Here is a 25964-nt window from a genome sequence, read left to right as displayed (position 1 = left end):
TGAGTTGCCAAAAGGATTATGTAAAATGTGGGACTTGGCCACATAATTACATTGCAATAGTTGGCACTGCCACAAAAAATTGTGAGGCTTCTGAAAATAGTTTGTAACTTTTATAATTTAAAAAGGAATTTAAAATATTGATTTAGCCACCATTTTCACTAGTTTAGTGCATCTAGACACTTGACAAAAATGTTGGTTCACTAACAATATTAGTTATGAATTATTTGGCACATGATGAACATTTTATTTTTCATGTTTGAGCAATTATGAATTTTTGACTTTAGATTGGATTTGAATTTGAATTGTGATTTGGATCAAGTGAAGATTAGCAACAGTAATGTGATGACAAGGCACCATTAACAAGAGACTACTGTAGCATGACACTAGGGGTCTTACATGGACTGTCCAGTAATTGGGACCAGACTGTCCAGTCTGGGGCGAGAAACACGTGAAAACCTTCTGTTGTGACTGGACAGTCTGGACCGGTCGAGCGGACATTCCGATCCGAACCGAAATCGTAATTCTCTATGAATCTGATGATTGCAGGGGAAATTAGGCCTTCAAGATGGCCCCAAATCAAAAAACGTTCAACATTAAAGTTGTCCGTCTCATCGAAACGGTTAAATTTGCTTTTGGGTGCATTTTCATCCAAAGTCCTTTGTGGACTGTGAGACTTAAAACCGAACTGTTGTTTCTAACTTGCCTAAATGCGAGTTCGGTTAATTTTGGAAAGATTTGGACGGGATTTGCAGTCTTTTTCTTGTACGGGAAGTCCAGCCGCCTCATAAATAGATGAGAGGTGATGGCGGATTGAAAAAAGGAACACACAATCGAACAAATTCATACACCACTTTTACCTTTACTTTTATCTTCTTCCTTTGTTCTTCTTCCTCATTCTTCGTTCGTTCTTCTTGTTGTAGGGCGGCGAACTCGAGGCCCTAAGAGCTGTCATGCCGAACTAGGGAAGCACATAGCCGCCGCGCTCCCTGACGGGGTCTCTCCCGGCATGTGGGTTTTGGGTCCTTAAAAGCACCTGCCGGATTGCTTATGTACCGCGCTGCCGGACGGGTCCCCTTCAACGTGAGCTGCAGTGCATCACCCTCGATGTTGGAGGTACACGGTGACGTGTTTGTGTGCGAACACACTTTTTGACGACTCCACCGGGGACGAAGCATTTGTATTAAACTTTTATACTTATTTATAGCTTATTCATTACTACCTCTGTAGCAAAATACTTGTTGTTGGGGGAACTTTTACTAGTTTCCCCTAGCGACAAGTATTGTGGTATGGTGGGAGTACAAAACATAATTTTAAAACTATCTCTGATCCATATTAATTGTTTTTAATAAATCAGTGACAATTAATATGGATCGGAGGGAGTAACTATTTTTTGAACTATTTAGTGAGCATAATAAACCATATTTTAAGGTTTCTTACTATTAAATGTAGTATTTTATTATTATATAGTTTTAGTTTCTATCGTTGAAAGTTACATCTGTGCTCAACTAAACTTAGGCAATTGTTGCAAGAGAAGTCCTTTTTTTGCGATATTGCCCCATAAAATCTTTAAACCAAATTAGATATGAGTAAATGAAAAACAAAAAACTATATATTAACTTGCGACACTTACATGGATTAAAGTGTATATATATCCTCTCTCTCTCTCTCTCTCTCTCTCTCTCTCTCTCTCTCTCTCTCTCTCTCTCTCTCTCTCTCTCTCTCTCTCTCTCTCTTTCTCTTAAATGTGCTGACAACAAAATATCTTGATAATAGTTTCTAGTCTTTAATTGTATATAAGCATCTAAATATTTCTAAAGTACATATGGTGTGTACGGGGAGCTATTTCTTTATAGTAGGTTCTGTTCAATAGTCAATTGTATTTTACATTGTAAAATTGGTTCAATAATAAAGTAAAAAATGAGCTTGTTGTAAGATTTTGGATACCTGTAAGTGCATTTTGATCTGATCGCTAGACAGCCATGCTAGTACTGTATGAAACAGTTATGTTAAGGTTGCATCTTTGTTTTATTCATCAAATCTGGTTTGGCTTGGTAATGCACTCCTACATGATTGGTGTGTACAGAGCTTGTTGGTAGGATGGTTGCGATAGCGCGTAATTTATGTGATTCAGGTCCAGTTTAGAGCAACTCTAACAGACCCCGCAAAAACTTGACCCGCAAAATGTGTTTGTAGTTTCACAAAGATCGCGTTTGCGGGTCGAAAACTAGCGCGGCCGAACATATATTGTAAAACAAACTGTAAAATTGAAATAAAGAGCTCCTTCCTCCAGTCCGGCCATTGCCGCCCCTTCCTCTAGCCGGCCGCGCCGGCCACGCCGGCCGCGCCCAACCCTGTCGGCCGCGCCCCGTCGCCCACAGGCCATGCCCCGTCGCCCGTCTGCCACGCCCCATCGCCCATCGGTCGCGCCCCGTCCCTGTCGGTCGCGCCCCATCACCGCGCCGGTCGCGCCCAGCCTCGCCGCCACGCCCCGTCGCCTCTGTCGTCCGCGCCTTGCTCTATTGCCAGGCGAGCCGTGCCCCTTTGCCTGCCGCGTCGGGAGGATTCCGGCGGCCAGGCTGAGGTCATGGGAGGCCACGACGATGTCGAGCTCGTCCAATTCGAACCGGCGGCGATCGATTGCGGCGTCTAGCGGCCTTTTCCGATGTGCGGTGATGAATTCCGGCGAGTTTAGGGCGGATTCCGGCAAACTCCGCGGCGGTGTGTTTGCTCCGACCAGGTTTGAATTGTAAAACGCAATTTTTTGCAGGTTTGACCACTTATGCGGGGTCTGCTAGAGATGCTCTTAATGGTCAGGTCATGAGCTGTTTGGGCAACCTTACTTGGTCCTGCACTCCTGCATCCGTAGCTGGTTGTACTCACTTGGCGTGCATTTCCTACTTGGATGCACATTATCAGTAGAGATAGCACTGTACTGTTCTCTGCAGTGCTGTGTGAAATTTTGGATCTGCAAGTGCATTTTGATGTGTTCACCGCCAAGACAGCCATGCGGTGCTTACTTAGAAGCAAGTATGTTTGTAGTCCTTTTATTTAAGATTGGTGTTTTGGTGATCAGTTTTTAATGTTGCGAGCGATGTTCCTCTGGTTTTATTCACGTCTCTCGACCTCGACCGCCATTTACGCAAACAAATATATGGATGCAGACTTGTTTTGCAATTGGGGATCGACAGATCGTATAGGCCCGACTAAATGTGGCGCCTGCGGTTTACGCGGTTTCTTGCTTATTACTACTCCCTCCGTTCTTAAATATAAGTCTTTTTAGAGATTTCACTATGGACTACATACGGAGCAAAATGAGTGAACCTACACTTTAAAATATGTCTATATACATTCGTATGTAGTTTATAGTGAAATCTCTAAAAAGACTTACATTTAGGAAAAGTACATGACTGGAACTTGAAGTAAACCGTAACAGGTAGCCAATTTTGATTGTATTTGCACCATAACTACTGTTTGGCCCCTGCTTTTTCCCATGGGTCTGCTTTTGTTTTTTGCACCTGTACGCTTTTATTTTTCTATTTTTCAGTTGAGTTTTGTTTCTTCTTTAAGTGTATTTCCGGATGTTGAGTGTGCGTAAATGTATACATGTACAAATTACAGTAGAGTATGGAAACTTCAGTCTTATATATTTTTGTTACATATTATAAAAAGTGCATTTTTTGTGCTAATTGTGTGGAAAATTTTGTTTTTTATTTTCTTTATTCAAATTAAATACATTTTTCTATTATTATGTGTATGAATGCATGAAAGTACTAACGAATATTTGTGTAAATTATACTAGAATGCTAAAGTTGCATTATTATATGTGTATTCGTTGCATATTATAAAAAGTGCAATTTCACTGCAAAGTAGTGTGCAAGTTTTTTAAATTTTATTTATTCTTATTATTAAGAGTAATACCAATGTCACTAATTTACTCTCTCTTAGAAAACTTTATTTGTTTTATTATGTTTAGTTTTTAATTCATTTCCTGTTTTTAAGGACGATACCAATGCCAATAATTCATTCCTTGTTTAAAAACTTTGTTTTTTATGTAAAATTCACCATTATATGTTTATTTTTACATAACTACAAAATTGCAATTTATGTGTAAATTGTGTGAAAATTGTTTCATTATTATTTTTACTTTCTTTCTTCAAGTTCCAGTCATGTACTCTTCCTAAATGTAAATACGGTGCCTTCATACGTATTTGATTGTATGTCCTACCTGTGTGGCATGCCAACATGGTCTTGGCTCACATGTCAGTGGCTGGCAATGGGTGTCCCGCGTATGAGGATATTTTTTTTACAGAAACCCCATCAAATGTTTTTATTTTGTTATATAAGAAGCCCCTCAAATTAGAAACATTGTCATGCATGTCGGTATGATTCAGAAACTAGAGAAAACAAAATTGCGGGCAGGAGTTTTGAACCAGCTGGGACCTCCGGGTCCCAAGTTGTACAGCCTGCCCAGGCTACCGACGAGGTAAGCCTGTGCTACGGGAATATTTACGAGGTAAGCCTATGAAAGATGTTCGTCCTGTATTAATTTCTTTTAGAACATCTATTTTACAAAATGCTTAACATGTATTAAGAAATTTACTGTGTGAAATTATTATTACCTTTCTATGAACATGTTTAATACAATGATTTTTAATACACGTTGAACAGTTTTCAAAATAAATCGTTGTTGATCTTTTTATTTGTGTATTTTAAAATACGATGAAGATGCACAATAATTGTGCCTGCTTGTGGTCTTGAATGAAGATACCAAAAAATACACAGTATTTTATAATATATGTTGAACTATTTAAATCCACGTAAATTTTAGAAAAAGTTCATGTTTTTACCTCTTCAACCTGCACAATAATGAAAATAGAATAATGATTTAAAATAGAAAGTAATCGCATATTGATAATTATTCTAATTTTTTATATGACTAAACATTAGTAAATTGAAAAAAAGTAAATATGTAAAAGGAAATTGCACAGTGCCAGGCAGAATTTTTCCTTTTTTGCCGGAAAGCGATAAGTTGAATTGATCTATATATGTCACCAGCTAATGTTTATTCACCAAAGGCCATGTTGGCGGTCCACACGGCGAGAGCGTACACCTGGATTCGTGCGGAGGTATTGTATTTGCACCATAGGACAAGTCATAGCATCAGTTTTGTGTATTTTATAACTTTAGGCACCAAAATAACCGTGCTGGACAAGTTAAGGCACCTCTAGTATATTTAACTCTATGGGTTTCCTATCTAGCGCTTATAGCGCTGATTCATAATGTTTCTGCACCACAGCGCACATCCCCTCTGTCCTAGGGTCGATCCATTTACCTTCTTGTTTTCCTTATCATTCACGCCCACGTGTGTGCAAGCTCAGTCGAGCCGTGGTGCAGTCTGATTTCCAGTCTGTTTTTTCTGTGGGGTTTTATTGTTTCCTTCCGGCTTAACGTTTCTATTTTATTTTTTCTTTTTCTTTTAATTTTATGAACCTCTTATTTTTAAATTCCTGATCAATTTTTTTACTCGGAACAATTTTAAAATTCATGAGAATTTAATCAAACTCGTGAACTGTTTATAGAATCTTTGATTTTTTTTAACCCGCCTTTTTTGCAAATTTTTAATATTTTTTTCAATTTCATGAACATCCTTTTGAATTTGTTAAATTTTCTAAAATCCACAAATGTTTTCCAAAATGATGAATTTTTTTGAACCCACAAACTTTGGAATTCGTTGACATTTTCAAATCCATGATTTTTTTTTTCAAACCCATGACTATTATTCAAGCTCACAATATTTTATCAAATGCATGAACTTTTTTGAATTTCATGAAACTATTTTCAATTCTAGGACTTTTTTAATATTTGAAGTTTTTCGAATTGCCTATTTTCTTACGTATCCCCTGTTTTTTATATTTTTTTGAATGCATGAATTATCTTTAACTACATATATGAAACACTGGCTGTCTCAGTAGGAAATAACAAACGAAAAGAAACACAATGAACCACGTGAACGAGGAGATCTCCTTTTTTTTTTGAGAAAGAACGAGCAGATCTTCTGAACACTATGTGCGGGCGATGGCTATGTTGGGCCACAGCTAGTGAGCACCAGGGATCCTTTCGGCGCGGGGTGCCCCTATGTCTCGCATTCTGCGAGACAAGAGGGAACCCTGGGAGCAACTAACTAAGGAGCGCTCCTGGGAGCCTCCCCAAGGGTCAAATGGGGTGGGCTAAGAGCGCGCCATTTGGCACGCTCTCAGCCGCCGACACGTGCCATGTTTTGGGCGTTTCCTCTATTTACTTTATTTTTTCGCACGTGATTCATCTTTTTAAATTGTTTTTTCAATTTTTTAGGCTTTTCGGTTTTCACCGGTATTTCTTAGCTTGACAAAAAAAATATATATTTTTTAAAAAATTTGGGCAAAAAGACACGCTTCTTTTTTTCCTGAGAGAGTCACGGATTTGCTTCCACGAGAAGCACGGCCGTGCCTCTCGAAAACGGGAAAATGCATTTTTTATTTTTTTTACTTTTGTGAGTGGCACAGATTTGCTTCCGTTTGAGGCACAACCGTGCCTCTCGGAAGACGATAAAAAACATGTTTTTGTTCCTTTTGCAAGAGGCACGGCTATGCCTCTAGGAAACAAAAAAACCATTTTATTTGAATATGAAGTGATTTTCTTAATATTTATTTGAAAGCATAAACAAAAAAAAAGTTAAAAAATGAAAACGGAAAACATGGAAAACAATAAATACAAAACTAGGCTGTGTCCTCCCCGCGCTTGGGCAGGCCCATCTAGTGCCTCGCTCGAGGCGAGTCTTCCTTCAGACTCGCAAGATGCAAGGTATATACGGCCAATTCCTATTTGGGGCCACGTGTGCCAATTAATGTGCAATTCGCAAACCGGCACACACCCTCTCTGGTCTGAACCAATTACATTTTTTTACCTGTTAAAATTGCAAAAAAGGGCACGCGACAAGAATCGAACTTGCGAGCTCTTCAATCAGTTTAAACCTCTACTCTTGTGAACTATTGTTTTTACTTTTTTAAATCTTCTCTTTCATTTTTTGTTCTCATTTTCCTTTTTCAAAATGCATGAAGTTTGTTTGGAATTAATAAAATTTTTAAAAAACTTTGAGAACATTTTTTTCCAAAATTGGTGAACTTTTTTTTTCAAATTCAATGATATTTTTTCAAAATCGCTGAACTTTTTTTCATTTTGGATGAACTATTTTCCAAATTCGATGAAGTTGGTTCAAAATTTGTTAAACTTTTTTCAAAGTCGATAAGCTTTTTCTCATAGTTAAAGAACTTTTTTCAAAGTTGATGAACTTTATTTCGAAACCGATGAACTTTTTTCAAATTGACGAAGTTTTGTCACTTTTGCATACTATTTTAATTTTATTACGAACGTTTTCAACTAGTCAACCAGGGAGATGCTAGCGAACGAACGAATGTTTGGCCTCTCGTTCCAGCGTCGTGTTCGACCGAAGAGACTGATTTAATGGGCCAGCCTGCTAGGCACGCCGTTGAGCGATAGTACCTTTGGAATTCGCGAACTTTTTCAAATCCATGAATCTTTTTGCAAACCCATGACCATTATTCAAGCTCACAAAATTTTCTCGAATGCATGAACTTTTTAAAATGTCATGAACTATTTTCCAATTCTGGGAACATTTTTTAATATATGAACTTTTTCCAAATTGCATATTTTTTGTGTGTGGGGTAATTGCATATTTTCTTACGTATCATATGAATGTTTTATTTTGTTTGAATGCATGAATTATCTTAACTACGTATTTGAAAATGCTGGCCATCTCAGTAGGAAATATCAAACGAAAAGAAACACAAAGAACCACATGAACGAGGAGATCTTATTTTTTTTAGAAAGAACGAGATCTTCTGATCGCTCACGCCCGTGTGTGTGTGTGTGCACGCTCACTCGAGCCGCACGGTGCATCCTGATTTCCCATCTATTTTTTTTCTGTGGGTCTTTTTGTTTCCTTCCGGCTTACCTTTTCGATTTTCCTTTTCTTTTTATTTTTATTTATTTTTAGTTTTTATGAACCTTTGGTTTTCAATTTCCTGATCATCTTTGAAACTCAGGAACATTATTAAAATTCATGAAAATTTATTCAACCTCGTGAACTTTTGTTTTGAATTCGTGATCTATTTATAGAATCTTTGGACTTTCTTCAAAGCCGCCATTTTTTTTTGCAAATTTCGTAATATTTTTTCAATTTCAAGAAAAAATTGTGATTTCATTAAATTTTTAGAAATCCACAAATGTTTCACAAAATAATAAACATTTTTCGAACCCACAAACTTTGGAATTCATGAATTATTCAATTCCATGAATATTTTTTCGAACCCATGATCATTTTTCAAGCTCACAAACTTTTCTCAAATGCATGAACTTTTTTAAATTTCACGAAATATTTTTCAAATCTGTGAACTTTTTTTACTACATGATCTTTGTTCAAAGTGCATATTTTCTTATGTATCCCATGATTTTTTTTGAATGCATGAATTATTTTAAGCTACGTATATGTAAAAGCTGGCCATCTTAGTAGGAAATATCAAAAGAAAAGAAACACAATGAACCACGTGAATGAGAAGATGGTCCTTTTTTTTAGAAAGAACGAGGAGATCTTCTGAACGCTATGTACGGGACATGGCTCTGTTGGGCCACGGCTATGAGAGCCTGGGATCCTATGTCTCGCATTCAACGAGATAAGAGGGAACCCCACGAGCAACTAACTAAGGAGCGCTCCTTCGGAAGCCTCCGCAAGGGTCAGTTGGGGTGGGCAGGTGCGCTCTCAGCCACCGTCACGTGTCGGGTTTTAGGCGGTTCCTCCGGATTTTGTTTTTTTTCGCACGCGATTTCGGCTTTTAAATGGTTTTTTCGGGTTTTTTGGGCTTTACAGTTTTTCACCGGTCTTTCTTAGCTTTTGGACAAATTTTTTTTATTTTAAAATTGCGTGAAAAGATGAGTTTTCTTTTTTTCTTCTTCTGAGAGAGGCATGGATTTGCTTCTGCGAGAGGCATGGCCGTGCCTCTCGAAAAAAAAATGTTTTCTATTTTTTACTTCCACGAATCGTGCCTCTCGGAAAACGAAAAAATTGCGTTTTTTTCCTTCCGCGAATATGTAGTTTTTTTGTAATATTTATTTGATAGCATAAACAAAAATAAAAAAGGTAAAAAAGATAAACAGAAAAAACACGTTTTCTTTGAATATGTAGTGTTTTTTGTAATATTTATTTGAAAGCATAAACAAAAATAAAAAAGGTAAAAGAATAAAAACAGAAAACATGGAAAACAATAAAAACAAAACTAGGTTGTGGCCTTCCCGCGCTTGGGCAGGTCCATCTAGTGCCTCGCTTCAGGCGAGTCTTCCTCCAGACTCGCATGAAGCTAGGTATATACGACCAATTCGTATTTGGCGCCATATGTGCCCATTAATGTTTGGTTGATCATTGTGTGAAATACTCAAAATGCAGGTGGTATGCTGATGATCCATCGCCCATTGAAATCGAGGTAGCCTTCCTCTCCATAAGTTATACATGTGTCTTCATGCATAGAGGCCGGCGTGGCCTTATGATAAAATCGAGTCGTTTAGTTGTATTTGATTTATTCTTTATTTGTAGCAGCTTGTGAATACTTCTCTTACCACCTGGGCAGTGAGTGCTTCGTGCTGACGGTCTAACACTATTGGTTTATTCTTGAAATCTGGTTTGGTTTGGTAATGGCAGGCACTTTGGTGCTTGGTTCATGTTCATGATTGATTAGGCTGTAGAGGCTTGTTGGCGAGATGGTTCCGACTTTGAGTGATTTATTATGTGATCCAGGCCCAGTTTAGAGTTGAGTGCATGCTAACGTCCTCTGTCGATGCTCATGTTTGTTGTCAGTGAGATGTTTGTGCAACCGTGATGATGGATCCATGGTTGTACATAGCATGCATTTGGTACTTAGACACAGATTATCAGTAGAGACAAGCGTTGCTCTGTTCTCTGCAGTACTGAGTGCACTTTGATCTGATCGCCGCGAGACAGCCATGTTGTACGTTGCTAGTTCTGTATGAAACAGTTATGTTAGGATTACCTCTTGTTTTATTCTTCAAATCTGGGTTGGTTTGGTAATGCCAAGCACTTGGGTGCTTGGATGGTGTTTGTTATTTGGTCTATACTGTACAGGGCTTGTTGGTATGATGATTGCAATTGCGTGTAATTTATGTGATCCAGGTCCAGTTTAGAGCATGGTAAGGTGCTCTGTTAATGGTCATGTCATGAGCTGTTTGGGCAACCTTACTTGGTCCTGCACTCCTGCATTCCACTAGTAGAAAAAGGGCCATTTGTCCCGGTTCGTAAGGCCCATTTGTCCCCGTTGTGGATCCGGAACTAAAGGGTTGTTACTAAAGCCCTAGGCCTTTAGTCCCGGTTCTTACTGGGTTGTGTACCTAGCATGCGTTTCCTACTTACTTGTACGCACGTTATCAGTAGAGATAGCATTGTCTTGTTCTCTGTAGTACTGTATGAAATTTTGGATCTGTGAGTGCATTTTGATGTGTTCGCTGCCAGGCAGCCATGCTGTACTTGCTATGAAATAGGTATGTTAAGATTGGTCTGTTTTTTTTAGCCGTGGCCACATTTTATGTACGGAATTGCATTGCGTACGATGAAAACGAGTCTGAAATTTGTACGATGCTCATCTAAACCATATAAGAAACGCAGTGGATGGTGTACATGCACTGTTGTATCAATATCGGACCAAATTTATCTTGCATATGTCAGAACTCTTGTATTTTTGAATTGTCTTTTGGTGATAGTAAATCAGATGTGATGTTGTCAGCGATGTCCACTCGTTTGATTCATGTCTCTGGATTCATATAGCCTTATTTTCTTGGAGATGTGGATTCATATAGCCTTGACATTGACCTCGAAAGCCATTTATGATGCACTCTTGTTTTGCAATTGGGGATTGACGGATCGTATAGGCCAGACTAAATGGCGCGCGTGCAGTTTGCTCTGTTTCTTACATTGCATGACTGGAAGTGCGCCTTAACCAATTCCTTGGCATTGTAGTGTTCATGACTCACTGATTGTATAAAGTAAGGCTCTTTCCCTGTGGTGGTGTCAGTTGGTGCAAGAAGGTTCCTTGTTGCGGAGCAAAAATGATGCTGCATGAATAAGAAGTCGCTAGTTGCAGAGCCATTTCTTACTGGGTATGAAGGAAGGTTGGCTAGAACTGGCCAGCTTCCTCGTGTCCATACATCTTGACCACTTCTGCATATCTTATTCATGGTCAGAAGTGAGGTGAGCTTAGAAAGTTGTAAATATAGCAGCGACACGTTTGGTTGCGTTTTCACTTTTTTTTGGGGGGGGGGGGGGGGGGGGGGGGCATAGGGTGTGCTTTTCCCCTTTCTTTTAGCGGAGAAGCACATGGTGTGCCCCTCGTAGAAGCACAATTGTGCTTCTAATGAAAGCACAAGCCGTGTTTTTTCCCTTTTTCGGAGAAGCACTTCTCGCATAAGTAAAGTTGTGCTTCTTGCGGAAGCACATACTATGATCATTTTCACTTTTTCCGATGGAAGCATGTTTTTCTTCCCCTTTCGGGAAGCACAGTGTGCTTCTCGTAGAAACGTAGGCTGTGCTTTTCCCTTTTCCAGAAGCAGCAAAGGCTGTGTTTATGGCGGAAAAGCATGGCTTCTAAAAAACCAGTTTTTTGGTCAAAACTAATAAGTAAAAGCAACAACAAAGAAAAGGAGTGCTCAACTAAATCCCGAGGTGCGTCTAGCGCGTGACACATGGCGGCGGCTGAACACACCATCTAACGTGCTCTCGGGCCCAATAAGTGGTTGCTGCGGGAGCCCCCGAAGGGGTTCCCGTTAGATAGTTGCTCACCCCCTATTTGGCACACAACGCTCATGGTAATGGGCTGCGACTCAGTTCGGGGTCGCTTGTTCTCCTAGCGTTCGTATGCTAGTTCCTTGTTTGTTAGCAATTGTTCCCCAAATGATAAAGAATTGACTTCAGTTTTTTTGGCACAAGCGAACACTAATGTGACTGTTCAATCGCTCGCATGGATCTTGATGCTCGCTAGTTTGCCACATCAAAAAAATCAATAGTTCGCTTTCCGCTATCCACGTGTGAACGCTGACAGATGAGAGAGATGAGCCTAGTCTCTCTTGGTCGGCCATTTCATTCCCCTCCCCCTCAACTAGCTTAAGATCAAGCTGGTTATGGCTCGCTCCGATTCACTATGGATGTAGCCGATCTGCACGCCGTCGACCTGGGATGCGAAGGAGGCACACCATCAAACTAGTATCACTGAAGGCGGATGGTGGGACACTGTGTGAGAGGAGGCGTGGGCAGTGCCAGCACACGACGACGACCCCCAGATGATCCTGATGGTGGTGACGGCTTCCTCACGCTCGATCTCGATGAATTCGATGGGCTTGCTGATGTGGAGGCGAAGGAGGGGCCGTCGACGTGGGAGGGGCGGTGGTGTGTCGACGCTACGCGATAGCGTAACACATCAAGTATGCCACTACCAGAGAGCGCCTCGGCTTGGCCAACCTCACTCCTGGGACCGTGCCGTCGCCATGGGCATCACCCTCTACTCCAGGCCCCAGGGCGACGCCGGGTGATGGTGTTCTGGATTGGGGGTCACTCACCACGTCGTCTCCCGTCAGGTGGGCTGGGCCAAGGACCCCCATGTCGGTTCACCAGTGGGCCAGATAAAGGCGACCTATGGCATATAAAAGGAAGCCTCCCGAAGAGTTGGCGCATATTTTAACACATTAGGAGTCGTCTACAACACGTTTTCCCTATATGTAATTGACTAGGCCGTAACCCTAGGCCCCTGGTACCTATACACCGAGGGGCAGGGCTTGTAGACGACACACAATGATCTCGAGATAGATCACCTCTACTTTGTACTCCATCCCTAATCAATACAACAAAAAAGGACATAGGGTTTTATCTCTTAGGAGAGCCCGAATCTAGGTAAAACCTGTGTCTTTGTTACCATCATCTCAAGGTTACTAGCTCGGTACCCCTGCCCGAGATTTGCCAGAACCGATTCCGTCATTGGTGGCCCATGCAGGTCCCGCTACGTAGTTGCAACGATTCGATGGAGACATGACCTGCAAGCAAATCGGCGCCGACGTGACTTTCACATCGTGCCGGGGTCAACATGGTGAGACGCCCCCTAGCCGAGACACCATTAGATCAGGCTGGCTAGCCAAGTCACATGTAAAAGGAAATTGAATTAACACGAGAGACCCCACTTGTAGTATCGGCATCAGGCCATAACCGACATCCCCAAATCTAATGCTCGTCGGGATTTTGACCAACTCCAATTTCTGATTAGGGTGAGCAAAAAGGAACGTTCAACAACTTCAATTCAACTAGTATTTGTTTGGGAACGTAGTATTTCAAAAAAAATTCCTACGATCACGCAAGATCTATCTAGAAGAAGCATAACAACGAGCGAGGAGAGTGTGTCCACGTACCCAAGTAGACCGAAAGCGGAAGTGTTAAGTAACGCGGTTGATGTAGTCGAACGTCTTCGCGATCCAACCGATCAAGTATCGAACGCACGACACCTCCGCGATCTGCACACGTTCAGCTCGGTGACGTCCCTCGAACTCTAGATCCAGCTGAGGCCGAGGGAGAGTTCCGTCGGCATGATGGCGTGGCGACGGTGATGATGAAGTTACCGGCGCAGGGCTTCGCCTAAGCACTACGACGATATGACCGAGGTGTTAACTGTGGAGGGGGCGCCGAACACGGCTAGGAACAATTGGTGTGTGTTCTAGGGGTACCCTCCCCACGTATATAAAGGAGGGAGAGGGAGGGAGGCAGCCTAGGGTGCGCCCAAGTAGGAGGAATCCTACTTGGGCCCCTAGTCCAATTCGCCCCCCCTTACCATATTTGGACAAGGGGGAAAGGAAGGAGGGGGGAGGGGAAGGAAGTAGGAGTCCTACTTCATACTTTCCTTTTCCTCCTCTCCTTTCCCTTTCTCCCCACGTGGCTGGCCCTATAGGGGGTGCAACAGCCCCTTGTGGGCTGGTGTGTTCCCTTACTTGGCCCATAAAGCCCATATCTTTGCCGGGGGTTGCCCGGAACCCCTTCCGGTGACCCGGTATCACCCGGAACACTTCCGGTGTCCGAATATAGCCTTCCAATATATGAATCTTTACCTCTCGACCATTTCGAGACTCCTCGGCATGTCTGTGATCTCATCCGGGACTCCGAACAAACTTCGGTCATCAAATCACATAACTCATAATACAAATCGTCATCGAACGTTAAGCGTGCGGACCCTATGGGTTCGAGAACTATGTAGACATGACCGAGACACATCTCCGGTCAATAACCAATAGCGGAACCTGGATGCTCATATTGGCTCCTACATATTCTACGAAGATCTTTATCGGTCAAACCGCAAAACAACATACGTTGTTCCCTTTGTCATCGGTATGTTACTTGCCCGAGATTCGATCGTCGGTATTCTCATACCTAGTTCAATCTCATTACCGGCAAGTCTCTTTACTCGTTCCGTAATGCATCATCCCGCAACTAACTCATTAGTCACATTTCTTGCAACGCTTATAGTGATGTGCATTGCCGAGAGGGCCCAGAGATACCTCTCCGATATACGGAGTGACAAATCCTAGTCTCGATCTATGCCAACCCAACAAACACCTTCGGAGACACCTGTAGAGTATCTTTATAATCATCCAGTTACGTTGTGACGTTTGATAGCACACAAGGTGTTCCTCCGGTATTCGGGAGTTGCGTAATCTCATAGTCAGAGGAACATGTATAAGTCATGAAGAAAGCAATAGCAATAAAACTTAACGATCATAATGCTAAGCTAACGGATGGGTCTTGTCCATCACATCATTGTCCTAATGATGTGACCCCGTTCATTAAATGACAACACATGTCTATGGTTAGGAAACATAACCATCTTTGATAAACGAGCTAGTCAAGTAGAGGCATACTAGGGACACTTATGTTTTGTCTATTTATTCACACATGTACTAAGTTTCCGGTTAATACAATTCTAGCATGAATAATAAACATTTATCATGAAATAAGGAAATAAATAATAACTTTATTATTGCCTCTAGGGCATATTTCCTTCAGTCTCCCACTTGCACTAGAGTCAATAATCTAGTTCACATTGCCATGTGATTTAACACCAATAGTTCACATCACCATGTGATTAACAGCCATAGTTCACATCGCCATGTGACCAGCACTCAAAGGGTTTACTAGAGTCAATAATCTAGTTCACATCGCTATGTCATTAACACCCAAGAGCACTAAGGTGTGATCATGTTTTGCTTGTGAGATAAATTTTAGTCTATGGGTCTGCAACATTCAGATCCGTATGTATTTTGCAAATTTCTATGTCTACAATGCTCTGCACGGAGCCACTCTAGCTAATTGCTCCCACTTTCAATATGTATCTAGATCGAGACTCAGAGTCATCCAGATCGGTGTCAAAACTTGCATCGACGTAACTCTTTACAACGAACTCTTTATTACCTCCATAACCGAGAAATATTTCCTTAGTTCTCTAAGGATAATTTTGACCGCTGTCTAGTGATCTACTCCTAGATCACTATTGTACTCCCTTGCCAAACTCAGGGTAGGGTATGCAATAGGTCTGGTACACAGCATGACATACTTTATAGAACCTATGGCTGAGACATAGGGAATGACTTTCATTCTCTCTCTATCTTCTGTCGTGGTCGGGCTTTGAGTTTTACTCAACTTCACACCATGCAATATAGGCAAGAACTCCTTCTTTGACTGTTCCATTTTGAACTACTTCAAAATCTTTTCTAGGTATGTACTCATTGAAAAAACTTATCAAGCGTTTTGATCTATCTCTATAGATCTTGATGCTCAATATGTAAGCAGCTTTACCGAGGTCTTTGTTTGAAAAAATCCTTTCAAACACTCCTTTATGCTTTCCAGAAAATTCTACATCATTTCCGATCAACAATATGTCTTTCACATATACTTATCAGAAAACTGTAGTGCTCCCACTCACTTTCTTGTAAATACAGGCTTCACCGCAAGTCTGTATAAATCTATATGCTTTTATCAACTCATCAAAGCGTATATTCCAACTTCGATATGCTTGCACCAGTCCATAGATGGATTGCTGGAGCTTGCACACTTTGTTAGCACCTTTAGGATTGACAAAACCTTCTTGTTGTGTCATATACAACTCTTCTTTAAGAAATCCATTAAGGAATGCAGTTTTGACATCCATTTGCCAAATTTCATCAAATGTGGCAATTGCTAACATGATTCGGACAGACTTAAGCATCGCTACGAGTGAGAAAATCTCATCGTAGTCAACACCTTGAACTTGTCAAAAACTTTTTGCGACAATTCGAGCTTTGTAGATAGTAACACTACTATCAGCGTCCGTCTTCCTCTTGAAGATCCATTTATTCTTACTGGCTCGCCGATCATCGGGCAAGTCAATCAAAGTCCATACTTTGTTCTCATACATGGATCCCATCTCAGATTTTATGGTCTCAAGCCATTTCGCGGAATCTGGGCTCATCATCGCTTCCTCATAGTTCGTAGGTTCATCATGGTCTATTAACATGACTTCCAGAACAGGATTACCATACCACTCTGGTGCGGATCGTACTCTGGTTGACCTACGAGGTTCGATAGTAACTTGATCTGAAGTTTCATGATCATCATCATTAACTTCCTCACTAATTCGTGTAGGCATCACTGGAACTGATTTCAGTGATGAGCTACTTTCCAATTCGAGAGAAGGTACAATTACCTCATCAAGTTCTACTTTCCTCCCACTCACTTCTTTTGAGAGAAACTCATTCTCTAGAAAGGATCCATTCTCAGCAATGAATATCTTTCCTTCGGATCTGTGATAGAAGATGTACCCAACAGTCTCCTTTGGGTATCCTATGAAGACACATTTTTCCAACTTGGGTTCGAGCTTATCATGTTGAAGCTTTTTCACATAGCATCGTAGCCCCAAAACTTTAAGAAACGATAGCTTAGGTTTCTTGCTAAACCACATTTCATACGGTGTCGCCTCAACGGATTTAGATGGTGCCCTATTTAACGTGGATGCAGCTGTCTCTAATGCATAACCCCAAAACGATAATGGTAAATCGGTAAGAGACATCATAGATCGCACCATATCCAATAAAGTACGGTTACGACGTTCGGACACACCATTATGCTGTGGTGTTTCAGGTGGCGTGAGTTGTGAAACTATTCCACATTGTTTCAAATGAAGACCGAACTCGTAACTCAAATATTCACCTCCACGATCAGATCGTAGAAACTTTATTTTCTTGTTATGATGATTTTCCACTTCACTCTGAAATTATTTGAACTTTTCAAATGTTTCAGACTTATGCTTCATTAAGTAGATATAACCATATCTGCTCAAATCATCTGTGAAGGTAAGAAAATAACGATACCCGCCACGAGCCTCAGTACTCATTGGACCACATACATCGGTATGTATTATTTCGAATAAGTCAGTAGCTCGTTCCATTGTTCCGGAGAACGGAGTTTTAGTCATCTTTCCCATGAGGCACGGTTCGCAAGCACCAAGTGATTCATAATCAAGTGATTCCAAAAGCCCATCAGCATGGAGTTTCTTCATGCCCTTTATACCGATATGACCTAAACGGCCTTGCCACAAATAAGTTGCACTATCATTATTAACTTTGCATCTTTTGGCTTCAATATTATGAATATGTGTATCACTACGATCGAGATCCAACAAACTATTTTCATTGGGTGTATGACCATCGAAGCTTTTATTCATGTAAACAGAACAACAATTATTCTCGGATTTTAAATGAATAACCTTATTGCAATAAACATGATCAAATCATATTCATGCTCAACGCAAACACCAAATAACATTTATTTAGGTTTCAACACTAATCCCGAAAGTATAGGGAGTGTGCGATGATGATCGTATCAATCTTGGAACCACTTCCAACACACATCGTCACTTCATCCTTAACTAGTCTCAGTTCATTCTGCAACTCCCGTTTCGAGTTACTAATCTTAGCAACTGAACCTGTATCAAATACCCAGGGGTTGCTATGAACACTAGTAAAGTACACATCAATAATCTGTATATCAAATATACCTTTGTTCACTTTGCCATCCTTCTTATCCGCCAAATATTTGGGGTAGTTCCGCTTCTAGTGACCATTCCCTTTGCAGTAGAAGCACTCAGTTCAGGCTTAGGTCCAGCATTGAGCTTCTTCATGAGAGTGGCAACTTGCTTGCCATTCTTCTTGAAGTTCCCTTTCTATCCCTTTGCCATTTTACTTGAGACTAGTGGTATTGTCAACCATCAACACCTGATGCTTTTTCTTGATTTCTACCTTCGCCGATTTCAGCATCGCGAAGAGCTCGAGAATCGTTTTCGTCATCCCTTGCATATTATAGTTCATCACGAAGTTCTATTAGCTTGGTGATAGTGACTGGAGAACACTATCAATCACTATATTATTTGGAAGATTAACTCCCACTTGATTCAAGCGATTGTAGTACCCAGACAATCTGAGCACATGCTCACTGGTTAAGCTATTCTCCTCCATCTTGTAGGCAAAGCACTGTCAGAGGTCTCATACCTCTCGACACGGGCATGAGTCTGAAATACTAATTTCAACTCTTGGAACATCTTATATGCTCCATGACGTTCAAAACGTTTTGAAATCCCGGTTTTAACCGTAAAGCATGGTGCACTAAACTATCAAGTAGTCATCATATCAAGCTTGCCAAACGTTCATAACGTTTGCATATGCTCCTGCAATAGGACTGTCACCTAGCGGTGCATCAAGGACATAATTCTTCTGTGCAGCAATGAGGATAATCCTCAAATCATGGATCTAGTCCGCATCATTGCTACTATCATATTTCAACATAGTATTCTCTAGGAACATATCAAAAAATAAGACAGGGGAGCTATACGCGAGCTATTGATCTACACCATAGATATGCAAATACTATCAGGACTAAGTTCATGATAAATTAAAGTTCAATTAATCATATTACTTAAGAACTCCCACTTAGATAGACATCCCTCTAGTCATCTAAATGATCACGTGATCCAAATCAACTAAACCATGTCCGATCATCACGTGAGATGGAGTAGTTTTCAATGGTGAACATCACTATGTTGATCATATCTACTATATGATTCACGCTCGACCTTTCGGTCTCAGTGTTCCGAGGCCATATCTGCATATGCTAGGCTCGTCAAGTTTAACCCGAGTATTCTGTGTGTGCAAAACTGGCTTGCACCTGTTGTATGTGAACGTAGAGCTTATCACACCCGATCATCACGTGGTGTCTCGGCACGATGAACTGTCGCAACAGTGCATACTCAGGGAGAACACTTGTACCTTGAAATTTAGTAAGGGATCATCTTATAATGCTACCGTCGTACTAAGCAAAATAAGATGCATAAAGGATAAACATCACATGCAATCAATATAAGTGATATGATATGGCCATCATCATCTTGTGCCTTTGATCTCCATCTCCAAAGCACCGTCATGATCACCATCATCACCGGCTTGACACCTTTATCTCCATCGAAGCATCGTTGTCGTCTCGCCAACTATTGCTTCTACGACTATCGCTATCGCTTAGTGATAAAGTAAAGCAATTACATGGAGATTGCATTTCATACAATAAAGTGACAACCATAAGGCTCCTGCCAGTTACCGATAACTTTTACAAAACATGATCATCTCATACAACAAATTATACATCATCACGTCTTGACCATATCACATCACAACATGTCCTGCAAAAACAAGTTAGACTTCCTCTACTTTGTTGTTGCAAGTTTTACGCGGCTGCTATGGGCTTAGCAAGAACCGTTCTTACCTACGCATCAAAACCACAACGATTTTTCGTCAAGTGTGCTATTTTAACCTTCAACAAGGACTGGGTGTAGTCACACTCGATTCAACTAAAGTTGGAGAAACAGACACCCACTAGCCACCTGCGTGCGAAGCACGTCGATAGAACCAGTCTCATGAACGCAGTCATGTAATGTCGGTCTGGGCCGCTTCATCCAACAATACTGCCGAATCAAAGTATGACATGCTGGTAAGCAGTATGACTATTATCGCCCACAACTCTTTGTGTTCTACTCGTGCATATAACATCTACGCATAGACCTGGCTCGGATGCCACTGTTGGGGAACGTATTATTTCAAAAAAATTCCTACGATCACGCAAGATCTATCTAGGAGAAGCATAGCAACGAGCGGGGAGAGTGTGTCCACATACCCTCGTAGACTGAAAGCGGAAGCGTTAAGTAACACGGTTGATGTAGTCGAATGTCTTTGCGATCCAACCGATCAAGTACCAAACGCACGACACCTCCGCGATCTGCACACGTTCAGCTCGGTGACGTCCCTCGAAATCTAGATCCAGCTGAGGCTGAGGGAGAGTTCCGTCAGCAAGACGGTGTGGCGACGGTGATGATGAAGTTACCGGCGCAGGGCTTCGCCTAAGCACTACGACGATATGACCGAGGTGTTAACTGTGGAGAGGGGCGCCGCACACGGCTAGGAACAATTGATGTGTGTTCTAGGGGTGCCCTCCCCACGTATATAAAGGAGGGAGAGGGAGGGAGGCAGCCTAGGGCGCGCCCAAGTAGTTTTCCTCCTACTTGGGCCCCTAGTCCAATTCGGCCCCCCTTACCATATTTGGACAAGGGGGGAAGGAAGGAGGGGGGAGGGGAAGGAAGTAGGAGTCCTACTTCATACTTTCCTTTTCCTCCTCTCCTTTCCCTTTCTCCCCACGTGGCTGGCCCAATAGGGGGCGCAACAGCCCCTTGTGGGCTGGTGTGTTCCCTTACTTGGCCCATAAATCCCATATCTTTGCCGGGGGTTGCCCGGAACCCCTTCCGGTGACCCGGTATCACCCGGAACACTTCCGGTGTCCGAATATAGCCTTCCAATATATGAATCTTTACCTCTCGACCATTTCGAGACTCCTCGGCATGTCTGTGATCTCATCCGGGACTCCGAACAAACTTCGGTCATCAAATCACATAACTCATAATACAAATCGTCATCGAACGTTAAGCGTGCGGACCCTATGGGTTCGAGAACTATGTAGACATGACCGAGACACATCTCCGGTCAATAACCAATAGCGGAACCTGGATGCTCATATTGGCTCCTACATATTCTACGAAGATCTTTATCGGTCAAACCGCAAAACAACATACGTTGTTCCCTTTGTCATCGGTATGTTACTTGCCCGAGATTCGATCGTCGGTATTCTCATACCTAGTTCAATCTCATTACCGGCAAGTCTCTTTACTCGTTCCGTAATGCATCATCCCGCAACTAACTCATTAGTCACATTTCTTGCAACGCTTATAGTGATGTGCATTGCCGAGAGGGCCCAGAGATACCTCTCCGATATACGGAGTGACAAATCCTAGTCTCGATCTATGCCAACCCAACAAACACCTTCGGAGACACCTGTAGAGTATCTTTATAATCATCCAGTTACGTTGTGACGTTTGATAGCACACAAGGTGTTCCTCCGGTATTCGGGAGTTGCGTAATCTCATAGTCAGAGGAACATGTATAAGTCATGAAGAAAGCAATAGCAATAAAACTTAACGATCATAATGCTAAGCTAACGGATGGGTCTTGTCCATCACATCATTGTCCTAATGATGTGACCCCGTTCATTAAATGACAACACATGTCTATGGTTAGGAAACATAACCATCTTTGATAAACGAGCTAGTCAAGTAGAGGCATACTAGGGACACTTATGTTTTGTCTATTTATTCACACATGTACTAAGTTTCCGGTTAATACAATTCTAGCATGAATAATAAACATTTATCATGAAATAAGGAAATAAATAATAACTTTATTATTGCCTCTAGGGCATATTTCCTTCAGTATTAATCAAATGAACAAAGATGAACTTGACCATCAAATATTAATCAATAAAACATATATATGTTTGGTAATATTGATATATGGAAACGATATTCATCTTTATTATTCAGCGTGCATTAGCTGGGCTAACGCATCAACACGCAGAGAGTTCGGATTGGTAAAATCCAGGTATTTACATACATGCTATGCGATAAACGCCAATTGTACAACAAGCTACTTATTCAGGTAGCTAATACTACTAAAGCAATAGAATCATCTCTTCAGTCTTCTCTGAGATATGCATCCCTGATTCTATGTACCTTGGCAGCCACCTCCTGCATGTTGATACGTTCACCCGGAGATGACTCGGTGCAGCAAAGGCCAATGTTTAGCATGGACGACAAAGAATGTAGACCTTTTTCCTTCATGGCAATTGGAGTTTCCTGGCAAAGCTCCAACTCTTGTAGTAGCTGGGGATCGACAATATCCAATACCCTATTGGGGAAATTGATCTCTACAAACTTTACTATGCTCAGTCCATCCTTAAAGGTGCCATCAGTCGGCCTTCTTCGAATGAATGTCTCTAGAAGAACGACACCACCAAAGCTATAGACATCTGCGATAGTTGAAACATGACCACCTCCCGCATATTCTGCAAAATGAATAAAAAGCGGAGCTGATGTCGCTTTCACTGGTACACAGAGATGCAGAAAAAATGTAGCAACACAAGAATAAAAATTTCAATTACCTGGAGCAGCGTATCCGATCGTCCCCATGAGTGCAACCGACAAAGAGTTTGATGTACCGATAGGTAATGTTGTGGAAGCAATTTTGAATCTTGCCAGGCCAAAATCTCCAACATGAGCTCTCATATTATCATCCAAAAGAATGTTACTAGGCTTCAGATCGCAATGAACCATTGTTCCTTGGTTGTTATGGTGTAGGTACTCCATTGCATCCGCTACATCCACGACAATGCTTATCCTTTGAGCCATTGTAATAAGGTTATTTGAAGCGCCTTCAGAGTCTTGGGTTGAATATAGTAGTTTATGTAAATCTCCTCGTGGCATGAACTCATACACTAGGGCCTTGAAATCATTACCATTAGAATCAATTCTTGAGCACACAGTTAGGATAGGAACCAAATTACGGTGCCGCACATTTCTCAACGCATTACATTCTGCGATGAAGCTCTTTTGTGCTCCTCTTGTCTCTAAGTTGAAAACTTTCACAGAAACATCATCTTCATCTTCAGCTAGTTTTCCTTGATATACAGAACTATATCTCCCTCTGCCAATTAAGTTGGACGTTGAGAATCCCTGTGTTGCTCTGGCTAGATCATTGAAAGAAACTTTGGCAAATTTTGTAGCAAATGATGGTTCAGATATAGATTTGCTCTTGTATTTTCCTCTCCAAAGCCAAGAGCCAAATATGACCATAGCAAGTGACACCATTATGGCTATTGGGATAACTACTTTGACAACCAAAGATCCCTTTTTTCTAGTTGAATTTGAAAGAATGGTAGAACATGCTAGCATGTGTAACTCCAATGCCCCACCACAAAGCCCTTGATTTCCATCAATCCACACGATAGTTGCATTCTTGAAAATCCCTTTAGTTGGAACCTCACCATGAAGATGGTTGAATGACAAGTCTAGTTCCTTAAGAAGTTGTAGGTTGCCAAGAGATGCTGGTATTGACCCCGTTAAGTTATTGGCAGAAATATTCAGAATTTTAGGCTGCTTATGTTGCCTAATGAAGTGGGAATGCTTCCGCTGAAATTATTCGAGTCTAACTCAATGTATTCTAAACTTTTACAATCACCGAGAGTGCTTGGAATATCTCCATATAGCTTATTTGATGAAAGTACCAAATATACAAGTTGTTTGGCATTGCCCATGTCAGTAGGAAGTTGTCCAATAAGGTTATTGAAAGATAAATCAATTACAAATATTGTTGGGATTCTAAAGATCTCCACTGGAACCCTACCATGAAGATTGTTTTTGGAAATGTCCAAATATTGAAGCATTGGAAAGTTTCCAAAGATAGATAACTCCTATTTGAGACAAGTTTGACAAGGATGACGGAATGGCCCCGGTAAAGAAGTTTGTATTTAAAACTATTCTCTGCAGAGTTTTGAGAGTTCCAATCCACTCGGGAACCACACCTGTAAACCGATTTCCCCTCATTGATACAACAATCAGGTTGCGAAGGTTTGCTATGCCGGAAGGAAAATCTCCCGATAGTTGATTTTCTGCCAAGTATAGATGCTGGAATTGATTTGAAAGGTTACCTAATGAACTTGGTACATTCCCTGATAGGCGATTCCAACCTATAGAGAATATATATAGCTCGGTGCAGTTGCGTAAGCTAACCAAAAACTCCCAGTCTTGCTTGCTATGTGCTTCCAGCTGATTGTGTTCAAGATTTGAGAACGAGAGTTTGGTAAGTTTGCCAATCGTGGTGGGCACCAATCCTGTGAAGTTGTTAAGCGACAAATCGATGAAGTTTAGACTGGAAGTATTAGTGAATGAAACTAGGAATGGACCCTAGAAAGAAGTTGCCACCCAATACAAGTTTCTGGAGATTGGGCAGAGAGGTACAGAGATTTGGTGGTACCTCTCCACTTAGGCCATTGACAGCAAGGTCAAGGCCGATGAGCAAAGAAAGATTCAGGATGGCTTGTGGGAACCTGCCTACCAACTGATTGAGACCTACATACAGGTACTGCAAGCTGGACAAATCTGCAAACTCACTTGGAAGATTGCCCTTGATGTGATTATCCGCACAGATATTAGCAAGAGAAGCTGGGATGGTGCCAGTGAGGTTATTACGTGAAATTTGCAGTACTTGAAGGTGAGGAGGCAAATGAACAGGAAGTTGGCCAACTAAATTATTAACCGAAACATGCAGCACCCTGAGCCTTGAGCAGTTTGCGAAACTCGGCAACCTTCCTTGCAGCGTGTTATTAGTCAAGCGCAGGGTTTGGAGGCGACGCAAGCGACCAAGGGTGGGTGGGATCTCTCCTGTGAGTGTATTCTCCGTGAGTGTTAGAGAATGCAAAAATGTTAGGTTCCCGATTGAAGGAGAGATGTGTCCTACCAAACCCCGACTTGCAAGGTTTAGAGAAGTGACACGACGTGGATTCTTCACCCTGCACAGGACACCTTCCCAACTGCAAAAGTGGTTGCTGTCGTTCCAGGACATGAAGGCTTGGTGCAGATCGAGGCTGATGGCATTCTTGAAATCAAGCAGTGATAACCAATCCGTCTCGTTTCCATTCAAGGAGGAGCCGCAGACGACCACATGTGCACCGCAAGCCACTAACACCAAGAGAAGTAACCGTCTGAATCTGCTCGTTATAGCTTCCATGGCCGGGTCGTTTATGTGTGTATACTGGTCTGAGTTAGATCTTCAGTACTCTATATACACATGCATAAGAACAAGGAGACTTTTAAATAGCCATAATAATAATTAATATGCTTGTTAGCGGAGGGATACTTAATTATTTATGCATGGATTGTGCTGTGCTAGTCGCACTAATAGCCCAAAATCATAGTTGGTCTCAGACGCACTAATCCTTTTTTAGACTATAAGGCGCAGTAAACCTTTTTTTTTGACCGGTTTGGACCAGAACAGGCATGGTGGCGGCTGGCAGGATCTGGTGCGGCGCGTGCGCGGGTGCGGTCGGCGTCCCCGGTGCGGATCTGCTTTTTTTTTTTTTGGTTAAACCAAGCTTTTATGGCTCAAAGTCCACATGGTGTAGAATATAAATCGGATCGTGCGGTAGCCTTAGTCGGACATGTCGCTCATGATCAAGAGAATGTGCAAACGTGGCTAACCTATCCGCATCCATGTTAGATGCTCTACCTTCAAAAGAGAAAATACAATTAAAAGATGTAGCTCTTTGGTTAATCTCTACGATAATCGCTACATACTCTCCCAGGCATGCTTGGCAGTGTCATTGATCACTTTGAGTCAGAGGCTATGATGAAGTTGTTCAG

At 41.6% G+C, this 25964-nt stretch overlaps 1 pseudogene; it reads right to left on the bottom strand.

Moving 5' to 3' along the window:
- Positions 1-22241: 22241 nt before the first annotated feature.
- LOC123050784 (putative receptor-like protein kinase At3g47110) lies at positions 22242-25332 on the bottom strand (annotated as a pseudogene).
- Positions 25333-25964: the final 632 nt, after the last annotated feature.

The sequence above is a fragment of the Triticum aestivum genome, chromosome 2D, assembly GCF_018294505.1.
Source record: "Triticum aestivum cultivar Chinese Spring chromosome 2D, IWGSC CS RefSeq v2.1, whole genome shotgun sequence".
Classification (NCBI taxonomy): domain Eukaryota; kingdom Viridiplantae; phylum Streptophyta; class Magnoliopsida; order Poales; family Poaceae; genus Triticum; species Triticum aestivum.
Note: the sequence above shows the minus strand (reverse complement) of the source record. Positions and strands in the feature narration are given on the sequence as shown.